Genomic DNA, 12,012 nt, shown 5'->3' with positions numbered 1-12,012 from the left:
CTCTCTGGTGACCTTGGCAGCAAAAGGGGAAAAAAATACCAGAAAATGAAAGTGACTGTCAACTCCCAACAGGGATGGATCACACCATAAATCAAGCATAGCCCTGAGAGAGAAGAGAGGGGCTTAGGGTGGGGGGCGAGCGCGGCATTGGAAACCGTTGGGTAATTTAACTCTTTGAACCTTGGATGCCTTTTATTCGTAGTTTAGTGAGTTGGTAAAACATATGTGAATCCCTTCCCTTTGCAGTGGTTTACATAAAAGTGTGTCAGGGGCAGATAGATGGTGAAACATTGCTTTCCATTGGCTGGGATTTAGAGTACAGTACCAATAAGTATTTCCTTCAGCCCAGGAAAAGAGAAAAATGAGAGACGGAGGCTCCTGTGACATATAACTAAATCAGTTGGTTGGGAGGCCTAATCCAGGAGAGACTTTTGGGTGATTTGCAGGGGAAAAAAATATAGATTTAAGGACATTAGTATTTCTATTACTGAAATAATCTATTGATCCAAACAGCAAGCAAAAAATCACTCCTTTAAGCCTGAAATACAAAGGAAACGGAAGGTCTCTTGGCTTTTTTTAACTTTTAATATTTGTTTAGTTCTTGAAATCTGTTCTCTGACAGAAGTGAAGGAGGTGACTACCACAGAGGGGGAGGTGACTGCCACAGAGGGGCTTGTAACTGTCATCTGACAGGGCTGGAAGGGGATTTGCAGGAAATGTGAATATTACCTCTCAGTCAGAATTAAAACAGTGTCTGAGCACTTTATTTGCTAAAGAGAGGCACAGAATATTCCTTCCTGCTTTTCACAGAGACTATTTTTTACTCTTTGTCCTGATACATTTTCTTACATTTTAAGACTTTTTTTCCCCCTTTTTTTTTTTCCATCACAACAAGAAACCTGGTTTTTTTGAGACCCAAATGGATGTGTATTCATACCATCCATGAACAGTGAGCACCTTCCATTTCCAGTTTTAAAAAAAGACTGACAGCAGAACATCTGTAGTCCTGCTGTGGTGGGAGGCAAGCCCTGTGCTCATCCACAGGTTTCCACGAAGACACAGTGCAGCCTGTTCTATCCATACTGCCAGGAAAGGTCTCTATGGTTATTGCATTTGACATCTGCCTTTCTGAATATTGAGGGGTGGCAGAAATAACAGTGCTAGAGGCATTAGAAATACACCTTGGGAATTCCATGCTGGAATGTTTCAGTGCTGGGGCTCCTGCTGCGGTCCAGAGACTGGAGCCACATCTTTGGAAGCAGCATCAGAGAGTAGTTGTGTTTCCACACCCCTTATAGTGGCTTTCACCAGGGGAATGGCTCAGTTTTCCATCCTCTGGGGAGAAGGCAAAGGAGGGAGGTGGCTCCCAAGCTCTTAAGGCTTGAAGGTGGTGGGAAGATGCAATGAAATCTGAATGGTGGGTTGAGGGAGAGGGACTGGTGTGCTGTGCTGAATAGCTCCCATTTCCAAAGAAGAGGAGAGTCCAGGATCTGTGGCACTACACTATATTAGGCCAGTGAAAGTCAGGCTTTCTTGTACCTGGGGCATCCTTTGGCCCACCTTTGTATGGAGTGAGCCTGAAAATTAACATGCTTGTCCTTTCTTGACTTAGTTTTGAACCAACTTGCTGCTCTGTCTTGAGGCATTTTCCTGCCTGGTGCTGGCCACAAGAGGGGTTTGTGTCTGGCACTGTGCAGTTATGGGGCACCAGGCATGGGCTGTCACCTGCACCAGCACTCCCAAGGTCAGCTCTGCACAGGAAGCCATCACAGACTGGATTTTGGGAGCAGCCTGATGCATTAGCTCTGAATTAGTAAATAAGAGACTGCTTGCTGCAATTTCCCAACACAGAGGTCATGCTGACAAGGTACATGGCGCTCTGGGAGATGCTCCCAAAGACGTGGGTGCGAAGAAAGTGTCCAGAGAGTTCAGAGGACTCCTGGGATTTTGTTAGCAGTTAGCTCCTGAGAGGTAAATCAGCTACCAGGAGGAGAGGAGATAAGGGGCAGCAGTGGGGTTCAGAAAACATGGCACAGTATGTAGAGAACCTTACATGCCTGGCAGTTCACTTCTGGTACTGCTTTTTTATCTAAATATAGGGCTCATCTGAAAGCCTCACATGAGAAGTTGCAGATCTAATCAAGGTCAGAAGAACATTAAAAAAAATTGGAACAGGAAAAGGCCATCAGGACCAATGTTTCTGTTCCTTTTTTCCTCCTGTCTTAGCTCTGGATCTTGGCTCTAATTGCCATTTATTTTTTATTGCTCTCACTATACTTCTCATATAATGTTTATATTAATGGGCAGGGGGAGGGGGGAAGTGAAGAAACATCAGGAAATGGAGTGCAATTGGAGTATGTGAGATGTGGCTTTTGTCTTCTTTATCACTGTTTTCTTGTAGTACTTCCAGCTCAGATATTAATTTATCATTGAGAGTGCTGCAGAAGTGTGGTCCCTTGTATTTTATTGAAGGTTTGATCTAAATTCCAGATGGTCACCATGTGATCAAACCAGCCCTGGGCAAATAGGATATTTCTTTGTGTCTATATTTGATTTCTTTGCCAAATTCATACCTATCTAATCTTCTGCCCATGAGCCTGCATTCATTCATTCTTTAAAGAAGTGTGCAACAGCTCCACCTCCTCATGGGTTAGAGACAATGAGGGTGATTGCAAATATTCCACATCTAAATGCAGTTAAAATGTGATGCTGTTGCAGGCAAATAATAGCTTTTCACGTCACAAAAATGTCTAGCTAAAGTTTACAACAGACAAATAATTCCTCTCCTTAAAGAATGAAGGGTTCTCAGAAAATACGCAGTGGGGGACGTGGGTGTATTGACACGATACTGCTGCAAGAAAGTGCTTTGATTTTGGGGATGCGAAATGCTCTGAAATATTACTCAGGAAAATCCACAGAGCCCTTCTGCTTGTGGAGTCCCTGTTTTATTGTAGGAGTTTAATAGATGTGAATGAGAGACTGTCGGTACCTAGCAGGTTCTTTCTTAAAAAGAAAAGCAAATTTCAGATTATAACAAAATATACTTCAGAACACAGAAGTAACAATATAAAAACCTTCTTAATCATGATATGATTAAAGGATTTTTAAAATCTGCCTTGTAGTCACATTTCCATTTCCTGATAAATTCCATACTTTCTTTCAAATCACTTCTCATCATAATAATACGAACTGTAAAAAATCCTTCCATTTCTGCAGCGTGCTACAAAAAATGGGGGTGGAAAGGAGAGAATTAAGAAGGCTCCAAGTTTTATCATTCTGTTCATAAAGCAGCACAGCAACCATAACTGCAGCACAGAAAAGAAACAGATACTGTAATGTCTGAGGTATTCTGTGCCATAAACTCCCATAATAGAAACAGATGGCAAAAACGCATTGGAAGTAAGGGAAGTACTGTACATGCAGCTCTACCCTAACATATGAAGAGATTCAGGCCTGACACGTAAAGGAATACGTCTGGAGCTCTGCCAGCGCTACTGTGTGGTGCAGCAGTTGGTGCTGGAGAGGAGAGAACCTGCGATTTTGGGGTTGGGGCTCCGTGGCAGCTCAGCAGCAAGACTTCTTGCTGTGCTTCAGCGGGTGTGGTGTTCTGGCTGGGACAGCAGAGAAGAGTGGGAACCCCTGTGGGGTGTCACTGGGAGCTCCCCCAAGGGCCCCTGGCGCAGTGGCAGCTTGGGCATGCTGCAGAGAGCTGCGTGCCAGGTAGTGCTCTGGCGCCTCTTCCTCTCTCTGCCTCATCTTTCCCTCCCTGCCTCTGCTAAGTCTCAGAGATCTTAATATCTAAAAAGAGCCAAGCAAAGTTGTGTGGTGGGTATCATACATGCAGTGAAAATGGCAAAACTATTTTATTCATTCCTAGCATCTCGCTGAGGAAACCTCACTTGTTTCATCCGGCGTTGTTTCACTGGTCCTGCTATGAGTGAAAGGAAATATAATGTGTGCATTGCACTAGAGGGGGAGCTGAAGGTCAGGAGTGAAATATGGCTTTCTGCTGCACTTGGTCTCAGTCTGAATGTTACCTACATTATCATCAGAGTTCACTGTCATAATGGGGAGACCTTGTCACAGGAGGGAGGTCACCTAGAAATGGGAAGAAAAATTGGGGGGGAAATACTAAATAAGATTAAACTAAAAAGAAGACCAGTAGGGTATCCAAACTTCCTTTGTGTATGTTTGTGAGCAGTAAATTATCTGCAAAAGGCACGCTTGTCCTCAAGCACCTGAAATCCCACTGTTGTCCTGGGCTTGAAGTGCCATTTTCCTAACTTCCTGGAGTTTTGTTATCAGCATCTTTCACCAGGGAGTCCAGCCCAGCCTTGGCCTCTGTGCTTTTGTGATGGGTTGGATTAAAAAACTCCAATTACATTTCAGGGCAGTCACCTTTAAAATACTCAGACAAGAGGGGCATAAATCACGTTTTTTTCATTAGAAAACATATCATGATAAAGAAACTTCACTATTCTCTGTGCCCTAAGACTGCAGTCAGACCCCTGGGCTGGGCACCGTGCTGCAGGATGGCCTGAGAGCGTGGCTGGGAGTGAGCTTTTCTTCAGCACTATGGGGAATTGTGCTGCAAAGTTTTTGGAGGTGAGAACTGTCCTCCCACTGTGTGGCTGAAATGTCTACTTAATTGCAGGGCAGGAGAGATTTTAAACATCAGTGCAAAGAGCTAAGTGTTGTGTGGGTCCACACTGTTTGCATGCCCTCCGGCCACCCAATTAACAGCCTAATCTATGTGCGGATCCACTTTCATCTAAAGGCGTCAAAGAGCTTTGCAAACATTAATTCATATTAATATGTTGCTAAAAACAAACAAACAAATGTTTCCTTGGTGCTTCCAGGCCTCTCTTCCCCCTGACACAAGTTGAAGCCAGTAATCTCCAAGGTGGTGCTGGTCACCTGGTTTGACAAGGGGGCCACCCAGTGCTGTGTTTTGTTGGCAGCAAAGTTTGGATCTCCCAAGACCGTGAGCAGGCACCCTGACTGCAGTTCAGCAAGGCACAGAGTCACCTTTCCCTTTGTGTGCCATGTTAAAGGCTGATGTGGTTTCTCCCTGGTGCTGCTGAAATTTTCTGGCCCAGCAGCTCTGTTACTGACAGAGAGAGAGTTACTCCAGATTGCTGTGGCAGTGCAAGGGGAGAAACCTCAGGGGCTGCAGACGCCATGGAGGGTGTGAGCGCAGCCAAGCCTTGGGGCTGCCACCTTTGTGGTCAGCCTTGGCTCGAGGTGGGTGCTGGGCTCTGGCACAACTGCCCCACGATGCCTCAGCTGGAGAGACAGCTGTCTGTCTGTCTGCAGATGAGATTAGATAGCACTGCAAAGCTATTGCAGTAAATATCCAAAATTTAGATCGCTAATCATGAGTTGGCACCTCTCTGGTTTGCAACAAATCCTTTGGGGACTCGCCAGAATTTAAGACTTAACAGCTAATGTTCAGAGAAAAAGATTTTACTTTTCAGTCTACTGGAAGAAAGTCCTGGGAAATAAGCTTAATTTTATCTTTGTCTAAAAAAAAAAAAAAAAATATCCCGGCCAGCACAAACCCACAACCAGAGTTGTGGGACAAACCGACAAACACGGACAAACCGAGTCTCAATATTTAGAATGATGGTTTGTACAGCTCTAAACCATTCTGATGGGTTTCATTCTTATGTCAGATGTTGTGGTATCACTAACAGGTATTTGGAGATGAGAGTGCAGCTGCAGTAGCACAGTCACCAGGAGCTGGCTGAAGGGGATCTTTGTGGACATTTCCTTTGGAATGTATTCAGCCGCTGAAATACAAAGCCAGGTATGAATATGAGCATTAGTTCACATAAAATGCACTCTTTCATCTCAGTATAGTTGTTGCTCTGACAGTTTAAGCTTCTCAAATACCATATCTCTTTTTAATGAAGAAATTGCACACTCGTATTCAGAAATCATGTATTGACAGCATAGAGCACCTATTGATACATTTTGGTCATTTTAACTGAATTTGGAAGTCTTCAGAAAGTGAGAAATACAACGTTTCATTACACAATTACAGCTAATTATTTTAGAAATACAGTTTAAATGCAAGTTATTTTAAATTTATTGCTTATCTGACTGGAAAGATCTAAGCAAAACCTGAAAATCATAAACTCTTCCAGAACATTATATTTTATGCAGTCCAAAATGTGACACATGGGGTCTTTAATAATTCACTGCTTGTTAACATTAAACAACTGTTAACATGCTCAAATAATTAGTTATGCTTGCTTGACATGTTTGCATCTTTAATAATTGATGCATTTATCTTAATTACTAACAGTATTATGGTCGTAATATGCATCTTTTTTCTATCTTAAAATTTTAACAAAAACTGACTTTTTGCCAAAAATGATTATCCTCTAAGTTTTAATTACTCATTGTAATTAAATTGCAAGCTGCAGTATTTTATTAAAAATATCTTTCACAAAAAATATTTAATGGAAAAGAGGTGATTTGTTGTTTATGCATCACACTTAGTAAATATTTCATAAGTTTCATATTACCCTTTCAGAGCAGATATAAAAAACATAACATTCTTAATATAAGAGTCAATTTAAAAGCTGCTATAGTAGTCTTCATTTCTCCTCCAAAAGGTTTGCAGAAGTCAATGAATAAAGGAAGACAAAAAACAAACAAAAAATGTCGTGGTGATTGCAAACTGGGTGCCCACAGTGACAGAAACCAAGGCTGAAGATGTTGTGCTGGTGAGTATATCACACCTTCCACCAGTGGAATTAATCTGACTTCAAATAGAGCTGGGCATTAAAAGTTTTTTCATTCTTCAGTGTTCTTCTGATTCAACTTTTGCTTGCAGGCTGCTAATAACAATAGTGGCGGTAGTTTGACTGTAATCATTTATTTATTGCAATGCTGATAGAGATGGGGGTGAGCTTTGAGTCAGCCAATTTAAAAAGACTATGTTTTCAAGGCCTTCCCATTGCTAAGACAGGCTGGTTTAGATTAAGATGGTTGTTTCTGGTCTCTAAATGTTGTGGAGGCAATTACCACTCCTGTGGAATGACAAAACTTGTTAATGATGTCAAAGAATTCAGTCACATCCGTGTTCTGGTGTGTGGTTGTGTTCCTTCCCAAATGACACGTGAAGATGCTTGAAAAGGCATCAGCATATTGGCAGGAAAAAGTCCATTTGTGAGACAAAATTTTGTCCAGAGTTTTAGATTTAAATCCCAAAAAAGCTGTGTGATGCTGTCTCTCAGGACTACGTTTAGCAAGTGACTAAAGAGAGTCCAGCTCGTCTCTGAGGTAGGTGGTTTCTGAGAAGCTAATACTTGAGCTGTGAGCCAAAGTCAGCCAAAACACTGCATTTTTAACGACAGTGTGCCTGGGAATAGATCTAGTGTAACACTTTTTTAAAGACAAGTCAGTAGACCTAAGGGGCAGAAATGTCCCATGTGTCAGACAGTGCAGGCAGGGAGATTGTGGCTAGATCCAGAAGTGTCTCCTCCAAGCCATCAACTTAGAAGTATTCTTTCAGCAGGATTTACTCCAGATATGACCCTTTGCCAGAAAAGCAGCCTGAGATCGGGGGGAGAAAAATGCTGAACTGAGAGGTTGAGCTCTGTGCTCTCTCCTGTCTTTGGGGCTTTCCTGCCTGCACTGAATAAAACCCGCATATTATCCTCAGCTGCCAGCAGAGCCTCTGGTGCTGCAGCTTCTGCAGCAGCATCACCACAGTGGTGAGATTGGAACTGAGATGTAGAGCACGAGCAATATGAAGTTGAGTCCCCAGGAATCACTCAAACCAATCTGCTGGAGTGTCTCAGAGCAGGGCTGTGCTCCCTCCTGCCATGATGTCCAGCACCAGCTGGCACATCCACTGTGTGCAGGTGGGAATGGCAAAACCATGGCCAAGGCCACCCTTCCCACTGCTGCTTCCAGAGTCACTGTGTGCTTTTAATCTATCCTGTCTCTTCTGACAGATTTAGAAGATTCTCACTATTGCAAAGTCCTCATGTCCTTGACGTGGTGTTCTTCAAAAAGCGATTTCTAGTCTGATTTTAGAGTTAAATAAAAATTTACACATCACAGATCTATTAATCATTTTTTCCCTTCTGTGGGTGTATCTTCAGATTTCAGTGATTGATTTATGTGGCCAGATGGGTGCATTTGTTTCCTGCTGTCTTTCAGTCCAGCAGAATCCATGCATGCTGTGCAGTACAGTGGGCTTGAACTTTCACTTGAAATGCTACTACTGTTCATAAATCCTGAATACTATTCCTTCTTTGGAACAAATGGGATTCAGATGTGACTCCTTTGGATGTGGCACAAGCTGAGGTTTTCCTCTCAGTTAGTAAAGAAGCCATTCCTTTCAGCTTTAAGAGGAAAACTTCAGTATAGCGGGAGGTCCTGTTCATGTCCTCCAGGTTTTTGCTCCAAAAGCCTTTGCCTTTCTTTCCTGTCACCACATAATGTGTGGTGGCTCATTAGCTGCTGCCAGAGAAGCTGATTGCAGGGAGAGCAATCTGTGGTGTACATGAGCATTTTTGCTGACATGTGCTAACATTGTAAAAAGTATTTGCGTATTGTCAGGTCAGTGTTCCCACATCCTGAACTGTGAGGATCTGAGAGGGGTTCTGTGGGAAGAGCCAGAACTGGAACAGAGTGGACATAATAGTTTGATTCTCAGCGATATCTTATGCAAAGGTACACGAGGGTATATGAGGCCATCCTGGGCTCCAGAAACTGCATGTAAGCCTTGATCCAGATGATGCCAAGGCTTGTGGTGACAATTCCATTTCTGACAGGGCATGGGAAGTCTCAGGAGCAGCAAGTTCCCAGAGGCCATGTGAAGGCAAGCAGGTGGTAGGAGAGGGAAATCCAAATCAGACTCCTACTGAGGGACCAACTTCAGAGAATCCACATGTGAGAGAGGTCTCCCAACAGCACAGGCAGGAGCTCACACTTCATTAGGCCAGGAAGTCTCATTATGACATGCAAAGTCACAAGAAATTAGCTTCAGAAGTTTTCCCACTCGGGAAGTGAGTTATTTTGCATGTAAGGTGTGTGTATTTCTGTATGAAATAGAATTTTTTGCTTCTTTATGCAATTAAAAGATAACCACTTCTGGTTTATAATTCATGGCCACATTTCCAGCTCTGGTGGTGCACGAGGGAGAGGTCAATGGAGCTGCACTGGTGAAAAAGCTCTGGCCAAGCAACAGCAGGTGTTTGGGTGGGAATATCACTGTGGTGTGACAATGTTTTACACTTCCAGTGGAAAAAGATGCAGTGCAAAACCAGTGTTTTGAGTGGTTTGTCTTGCTTCTGACATCCATTTCTCTCAAATTTCTGTCTAATGGGATGGTAATTTCTAGTTTAATTTTCATCTTAATTTTTAAGTCTCGACATTGACTGAAACCCAACCCAGACTTGCTAAAACTCAAGGAAGGCTGTCCTGGGTGCTGCTGCCAAAGCAGGAGTCCCGTTTGCAGAGTGCCTTACTGCAGCACCCAATTCAGAGCAGGAACTTTCATCAGAAACCAATCAGGAGAGCTGTGATGTAACCTCTGCTGCTGGCAGTGCTCAGCCCTGCTGAGCCGGCACCCTTGGCACTTCATTTGTTTTTTTTTTTTTTTTAATCTGGATATTAGGAAAAGAGTTTGTCTACAGCTGTTACAAACCCAATTAAATGTTTTATTCCAAACCCTTGTGACTGGCTTGCCATGACCTGCAGGAGCTGGCAAGGGACACTGCCTTCCCAGAGAATGCTCCCCTGGGACCAGCCACCCTTGCTGCTCACTGCTGGAAAAGGTTTGGCCAAAACTTGGGCTAATTCCTGCGTTCACTGATGATGGTGAAGGAGGGAATGAGCTCCTTACGAGTTTCATGTAGACATTTGAAGTTTGAGTGTGGAGAACAGAGGGTGGCCAATGGCTGGAAACGATGGCAAGCACTGATGTGCAGAGAGGTGAATTTCCAGGAGGGGACTTTCAGAAAATACTGCCCACAGAAATACAGATACTTCCCCGGGAGCTCTGTGATTTGCAAAATATACACATGACTTTTACTGTATTTTCAATGTGAATGTGTTCATGTTTATGACCCAGAATATTTGAGGTGTGAGCTAAATTCTTTCTGGCTCACTCAGGGTTTTGACATTTGTAAGTCTTTGCTCACTCTAGGAGTATTTTTAATGGCTTGTATTAATTCAAGGTGTCCCTTTATGAACTTAAAATTTAAAAAAAGCCCACTACCTTTTAATGACATTTCCATTTATTCAGAATTATTATTTAAAATCCTAAATTAACATTCTGCTCTTTGATTCTGACAGAGCCATTATATTTTATACTACAAGAGTTTAGTTAATTTTAAATTATTAAACCCCATTGGCTGCATGAAGTGAGCATCTTTAAGCAAGTTTCGTAGTTTGGGTACATTCCAATCAACTATAACTGCAAACTTAATTCAAATTTTTTTGCCTATGTTACTTTTTAGCCTTATATGTGACAGTGAGTATTCTGAGTTTCATTTTCTGGCCTGAGAAATTAAACAGCAGTTGAACACAGTAATAGCATTACGGGGACCAACCTGTACTGGGCAACACAGCTCTTCAAACTGAAGGCAGAGAAAAATCACAGAAATAACAGTAAGTCTTTTTTTCTGAAAGAGAAATTTAAAAGTTTGTGATATAAACTTTTCCTATATAGGAAACTAATTTCTTCCAGCAACAATATGTATTTACTTTGCATGTAAAATAATTTTATTTTGATTTTCAAAGATATTTGTTCCTTTCAGATGTCACCTGGCATGACTTGGGTAACATTCTGATTTCTGCATGAATTAAGGATGATAATTTCTTCAGACATTTAAGCAGGGAAACAATTTCAAAGCCACTTACAGGGTGACATCTAGTAGGTGGGAAGGGCTTTGTATAGGTGGGGTCTAACAGTCCTAATTGACTGCAAAGGAGCACAGTGGGGATTAAAATAATGCATGCAAAATGGGTCAGAATATAATGGGAAGTATGGACACTTTTCTCTTTAAACTGAAATTACACTTCAAGGGCAGTATGGATATCTAGCAATAAGCATCATTTTAAAGCCCTTCAGCTGCTGTGACTTCAGGTGAAATTTGCTGCAAGCCACATAGATCTGCTTTAATTATTTTTTGAATCTGCAAACTCTGATCATTTGCATGCATTGCTAATACACTCGTCTCCTGAAACCTGAGCTGTGTCATTTGGGCTTTACAGATTTATCAAGTGAAACAATTCAGCTAATATCACATTAATTTAATTAACTTTAATTTTAAATGACTTGCTGGAGCACCTAACAAATGTAACATCTCCAAGCCATTTTAGCAGATAGCTGTGGCTTTGTTTTATGCTCTTGTCTTCATAGTGAGAAAACATCTTGTTAGCATGAAAGGCTCCTCACTACTTTAGAAGAGAATATTTTGTTTATACTCTAACGTTTGCCTTGATTGCCTGGCTGTCATTTCAGAGGTGAAAGAAAACAGCAGAAGTGCAGATTGGTGGGGAGCTGATATAATTTAACATCTGCACTGTTGTGCAAGGATCTCTTTCAATTCCAAGTGGTATTGATAGCTTATTGTCAGTTTGGGATATCCCCAGGGAGCTGCCTGCAGCCTGGGAGTGTGAGTGCATGCCCAGCTCCTGGACTGCAGTGGCTTCAGGAGAGCTGGACCTGCATTCCTGCTGAAAAAAGTACCAGGCTGTATGCAAGGCTGGTCCCAGAAAGGAGGGCAAATGTGCTACTTATTCTTCCGTACTTTTTTTTTTTTTTAGGATAAAAATAGTCCAAGGAAAATTCAAACTATCTAAAATCAGTCATCAGGTCTTCAGCTGTCTCATTGTTGATTCAAAGTTTAATGTCAACTACTAAATATAGAGCAACATATTTTTATATTTATGTGAACATATATGTCTAAAATATATCACATGGCTAGGGAGGCCTATTGTCCTGTCTGACAGCAAGGTAGGTATGCTAAATATTTTCAGACA

The sequence above is a fragment of the Anomalospiza imberbis genome, chromosome 12, assembly GCF_031753505.1.
Source record: "Anomalospiza imberbis isolate Cuckoo-Finch-1a 21T00152 chromosome 12, ASM3175350v1, whole genome shotgun sequence".
Lineage (NCBI taxonomy): Eukaryota > Metazoa > Chordata > Aves > Passeriformes > Viduidae > Anomalospiza > Anomalospiza imberbis.
This window is presented reverse-complemented; position numbering follows the sequence as displayed.